Source organism: Mus pahari, chromosome 2, assembly GCF_900095145.1.
Source record: "Mus pahari chromosome 2, PAHARI_EIJ_v1.1, whole genome shotgun sequence".
NCBI classification, from domain to species: domain Eukaryota; kingdom Metazoa; phylum Chordata; class Mammalia; order Rodentia; family Muridae; genus Mus; species Mus pahari.
In genome coordinates, this window is record NC_034591.1 from 127,951,594 (window position 1) to 127,958,213 (window position 6,620).

Consider the following 6,620-nt stretch of genomic DNA (forward strand, 5'->3'; position numbering starts at 1 on the left):
GCAGGCAGATTTCTGAGTTCGAGGCCAGCCTGGTCTACAAAGTGAGTTCCAGGACAGCCAGGGCTACACAGAGAAACCCTGTCTCAAAATAAATAAATAAATATAAAATAAAATAAAGAAAGAAAGAAAGAAAGAATAGAGTTACTTAAATACACACATATACTCTGCTCGGTTTTTCCACTCTTATATGGTTCAGGGCCTTCTGGTTACCCCTTAGTGAGCTGAGTCTCCCTCATCAGTTAAATTAATTCAGATAGTTTCTCACAGACAGGTCCATAAGTAATCCCTCACTGAGATACTTCCAGATGATTCTTCAGTGTGTTAAAATGACAATTAAAGCTAGCCATCACAGCTGAAGACCAAGCTTTTAACACATTAGCATTACGGGTTTGACTATCTCCCCCAGTTGAATGTAAACTCCTCAACCACAAATAGTTTGGACTCTTGTTTCTTGCTATGCTTCCAGGATGAGAAATTGTTATTTCCGCACAGTAGGCACTTAATAAATAGCTATTGGGTGAATGAAGGAATGGGAATTTTAGTTTGAGATAGGGAATGGAGCTGAGAAAATGGCATAATAAAAAGAATTTATATTTTTTGATTAAAAAGTTAAGATACTTTCAAAGTATTTTTCTAAACTTAAAAGATAAGTTTAGGCAGGCGAAGCATTTGCAGTGCTGTAGCTATTTAATGAGTATAATACAGTTTGCAATTTGTAATCCTTTTTATTTAAATGTTTTATAAATGCTTTTTAAAGCTTGATACATTTTCGAGTACTTGAAAATAGTTGGAATTTATTTTGAAATGTTTCAAACTGTTATAAAGTCTTGGCTCAAAAATTTTGTAACTCATCAGCAAGTTTAGAAAATAAGCTAGTTTAATACCGTAAATGTTTTCAGTTTGTGCTTTAAGATGTTTGGTTTTAAATGGACAGGGGATTGTTTGAAACTGTGGAGAAAGCCAAATGTCTCCAAGTGTATTGTTTTGAAATTTAAAGATTTTTTCATATTGATAAAAAGGGAACAAATAAAGTGTTTCCAATAGCATATAAAACAATATTTCTAAGTTTTTTTTTTTTAAAGATTTAAAATTTTCCAGGGTACTTACTCACAGTCTTGCACTTAATAATAAAAATTTTTAAATGTTCTCATTGTTGGGCAAATATGTTAAGGAACATATTGACAGCTTGAAAAAGATCTATAGCCACCTAGGAGCCAACCCTTTGGGCAGTCTATGAAAAACTTTCTAGATTGGGCTAGAACTTTCTAGATTGGGCAAGAACTTTCTAGATTGCAAAGGGAAGATCTAACTTACTTTCAGCCAGTACCATTCCACAAGATGGAGTCCCAAACTTAATAATAAGAAGAAAGAAACTGGGCACTCACGTGTCTGACTCCTGACTGTGTGTACCATATATGGCTTCATGTTTCACCATGCCTTCCCTAATACGATGGACTGCATCTTCAAACAAACCCTTCATTCTTAAGTTATTTTGTCAGAGTAGAAAATAATTATGGATGAGGATGAGGGTGATGATAACTGATACATAAAACATATAAAATATTTAAAATGGTAAAGAAAGCACATTCTGGAATAACAAGCAAATCTAAGACCCAGATAATCCATTTTTAGGATGAAAAAAAAAATGTGTGTCTTTGAGTACTCTCTTGAACAACCAGGCTAGAAGGATGTTTTCCTCAAGAAGTTGCCATGATTAATAAAAAGAATAAGCAAGTGAGAGAATTTTTGAGAAACTGGGAGACTTTCGTTTTTTATTTTGTTATTTATGTGTCTGCAGGTACCTGTGGAGGCCAGAAGGGGGCGTCAGATCTTCCCAGGAGTTGGAATTACAGGCATTTATGAGCCCCGAGAGGTGAATGTTGGGAACCATTATCCAGTCCTCTGCAAGGGCAGCGAGCATTCTTAACTGCTGAGCTATCTCTCCAGTCCCAATTTTATTTTAATAATCTCTTTTTGCACTATTTTAAGATTCCTTGCCATAAGTAGAGTTATCTATTGGGATTTTAAGAAGTGAATTTTGTTTTAAATTTTTCAAATGATCTCAGCATCAGACGGTTTGAGATGTTAAGATAAAAATCAATTTCTTCCTAGCCTTTTGAGAGGTTGGAAGGAAAGCACTCAGAAGTATTAAGGAATAACTGGCCCACAAGATGATAAGCTGCTTATCAACAGTACAAAATCCAGAAGTCATAGAGGTAACATCTAAGAGCCAGGGAGCTTTTCCCGGAAAAAAAAAAAAAAAAAAAAAAAAAAACCTGAACTAGCACTGGAGGGTCTCAGAAACCTGGGCCAAGCTACTTCATAAAGAAATCAGGCCATTGCATAGGTTAACTAAGGAGCTAAAGACTCCCTTGTGGTTGGTGTAAGAAGGCTGGATCAAAGATGAGCTTTTGGATAAAGGATGATTAAATATATGCATATGTCTTATAGAACTTACTTTGGTACAACTCTCAGGTTGCCTTTGGTCCTTCCATTACACTCCCAGCCTTCCTCCTGCTAAAATAGCTCTGAACTTTTACTGGCTCCGTAGGCAAAGGAACTTGTTGATCAAGCAGGCAGACGTGAATTAAAGACTCAAAACCCACATAAAAGCTGATACAAGAGTACAAGGAGATGGGAGATGGAAATGGGCGAATCTGCAGAAACTTGTGGACCAGATGGCCTGGCATGTGTAGCAGATAACAAGAAATAGGTCTTGTATAAATCCAGGTGAAATGCAGGGGACAACAGCTAAAGGTTGTCTTCTGACCTCCACATTTATACTATGGCATACATACATTAACACCTAGAGAGAAAAGGAGAGGTAGCGATGGAGATAGAGACAGAGACAAACAGAGAGATAGAGAGAGACTGTCTGCCACCCTCACCCAAAGCTGTCCTTTGGTCTTTATAAGGATAAAATGACATTTGTAACTCACTGATCCATAGAAGAGACTCTTCAATAATTTCCTCTGGAATTTGGCTAGTTTGGTCTACTAAGAACGTCTCTGTGAGTTTTGACCAATTTTTTTCTAGTAAGAGTGCTTGTATCTTCACATTGTAGCCAATACTATGAAGCTCTACAGACAAGAAGCTTTAGTATAGATTGACTGGGAACTGGGAGGTCCATGCCCCCGTTTAGGATTCCAAGCAGCTCCTTGAATCTTATTGTGGGATGGCAAGAGTCCCTGAGCCATCAAATATACAAACACACTGGAGAAAACTTTTTCCCCCATGATATATCTTCCAGGATGGAAATCCATCTTACTTCCCCATTATTGAATTTTCTGCAGCATGATCTCCCAAGATGTTAAAATTGAGATATTCCTATTTTAATTGAAAGTGTATGGTTTCAAAAATAGTAAAATAAAGACGATCTAGAAACATGTAGAAGATGGGTGCTATTCTGCTTCGATCAAGAATTATCATCTTGTCCCACTGGGCGTAGTGGCGCACACCTTTAATCCTAGCACTGGGGAGGCAGAGGCAGGTGGATTTCTGAGTTCGAGGCCAGCCTGGTCTACAAAGTGAGTTCCAGGACAGCCAGGGCTACAAAAAAAAAAAAAAATCACCTTCACAAAGAGAAGACAAGTGGGTGTCGCCAGCAGCTGGCTTTGTGGTCATCTCTCCTTTGTAAACTCTGTTCTGTGATTGTGTTGTCCTCATTTGGGGGTGGCGGGGCATGGAGAAACAGTGCATGGATCAGTGTATCAGATCTCATCATTGGTAAATGGGAATAGCAATCACAGTGTTGAATGATAAGAGTTGAAATTATTTAAAAGTAAGAACCACAATTTTGTTTGCAGCTGAGTTGATAAAAACCTAGGTTCCTTTCTACCGGAATTAGCCAGAAGGTGATAGGGCAGGGCAGGAAATTAGAGTCAAAGGATTTTCAGAAAATGTGAAAAAAAAAATGAAGAACAAGAGTATCTGAAAGACTGGGAGTAAATGTGGTACCCCAGCATTGTTCCTGATGCCTGTTCTAAGAGCATTTAGAGACTAAATTATAGTAACTCTTATAAGCAACACGAAAAAGCAAGCCAAACTCAAATCTGTCTCCAAACAACACAATCCAAAAGTTATGTAAGTAAGAATACAAAAGCCTCTAGTACCCAGAAATATAAAGTGCACAATAGCTGACATCTAGCAAACAATATTAAAAATTTCAAAATAATCAGCTATAAGGAAGAAAAAATAAACCACTCGGTGCTGTCCTAGTGCTGAGGTAGCTGTTAGCATTGTCCAATAGAAGATGTAATATAATTACCATGACTTCATCCTGTATGCTCAGTAAAGCTGAATCTGAGATGAAGCGTGCATTGAGAGAGACTGGCAGCCAGCTAGCCTTTCCCTGGGTAAGCAGTAACACCCTGGAGACACAGCAGCAAAAATCAAGAAAACACAGAGTCTAGCCAGAGAGAATGGAGGCTCTTGCTTGAACTGTGCGACAAGTCTCAGGAAATCTCTGAAATGAGAGAAATTAGAAGATAAAAAAAATAATGACCAAAATTCATTCAAATTTGATGACAAATACCTATGCTCAGGTTTGAGAAAATCAGTAAAACAGTGCATGAAAGATAGAAGGAAAAATCACAAATCACACCATTGTCAGATTGTCCTTAATTCGTGAGAAGGAGACCACTAAAGTCAAGAAAAGGAAAGACTTGTTACCCAGGGGAATAAAGGCAAGGATGATTAGAAATTCCGTCTTGGAAAGGCCAAAGTCAAGAACATAAGGGGACATCTTTACAGCCCTAAACGAACTGTCAACTGAAAACATTTGTGTTGAAAATGAAAATGAAACAAAGATATATTCAGTCTGTGTTTTAAGAACTGAGAGAATTTACCACTGGCAATTAGGCACTACAATAAATTTTCAAAGAAAGTTGTTCAGACAGAAGGAAAAACGCTGGTGGGTGGAAATGTGACTCTGGATAAAAAATAAAGAGCACCAGGAATGGCAATCATATGGGTAAATGAGCAGCATTTTCTTTGATTTAAATAGCCTTATTTAAAGTATTGTTTAAATAAAAGTAGTGCATGGACAACCATAAAAGTAAGATTTACGGTAGTAGTTCAAAAGTCAGGGCAGAAGACGTGAACGATGGTGCCACAAGGTTTGGTTAAACATGGATTTATATCATTGGCAAGATTTGTTTTATTTTTAATTATGTGTGTAGCTGTGACGCTGAGTAAGGGTATGCACATGTGAGTCCAGGAGTCCACAGACGTCAGAAGAGAGATCCTTTAGAGCTGGAGTTACAGGCAACTGTGAGGCTTCAGTGGAGGTCCTGGGAGCAAACTGGGGTCCACTGCAAGAGCAGTATGTACTTATAAACACTGAGCCATCTCGTCAGCACAAACATCAGTCATCTGAGGGTAGACTGTAATAAATGACTGACACCTGACGTAAATTCAAAAGCAAATACACTTACATCAAAAATAGTAACAGACAATAGTAACAGACATGAAGTCAGAAAAAGATATGAAGCACAGCCATAAAGCATATGCAGTTAACTCATAAAATGTAGGAAATGGAGCTAAGGACAATATGGGATGAATAGAATGCAAATAGCAAGATGATAATTGGAATGTAAGTCAATAGTTACAATAGGTGTCAGTGCCCTAACCTGTGAATTTACATGTATACATTACCAAATTAAACACAAAATGAACATGATGCCATTTATTAACTACAGCAAAGATATGGTCTTGTCAAATTCTTATAGGATGATACAAACATATTGAAATTGAAAGATAAAAATAATACACAATATTAATCCCACTTGAAAAAATATGGTGCATCTCTATTAATATCAGAAGGTTAGGTTAGAGTAGAAAAATACTATAGGTACAAAGCCCATCCTATCATGACTGATGAAGGTAAAAGCAATTTCTTGAAGAAGATATAGCAATTCTTTGTGTTTATATACCTAATAAGAGAAACAAACACAGATCAAAACTGATAGAATCACAAGGAGAAATAAAGCAATCCAGTAACATACTCAGATGTTAAAATATTTCTCGATAATTGATAAAAATGTCTAGTCAGAATGTCAGTATGGCATCCAGAAGAAGTAAAAATTTATGTTAACCAATTATTTCTAAATGGTATTTCTATGTATGAAGTGTTCCACCCAACATCCAAAAAAAATTATTGAGAAAAGTCCTCTCATTTTCTCTTTGATGTAGGAAGATCCAATTTTTCCAGCACCATTTACTGAAAATACCATCATTTATACGTTCAATTACATTTTCACTATGCATCTATCACAGACCTAGATATAAATTTTAAAGTTATCAAGATTCTAGAATAAAACAGTAGACACCTTTTAGAAACAAAATTACTTGTAATTGACATTTAAAAAATGATGACATAAAGATAACACCAGCACAAAGAAGGTGGACACATAGGAGGGTCAGAAGTTCAAAGTCATCCTTCAACAGAGTGAGTTTGAGACCATTCTGGACTATCCTGACCCTTTCTTAATAAATAAATAAATAAATAAATAAATAAATAAATAACTTTAATCAAATATTTTAGAAAAATATATGGATGATAAATATGTTCATGGAAGGATATTAAGTATCATTAGCCATTAAAGAAATGAAGGTTAAAA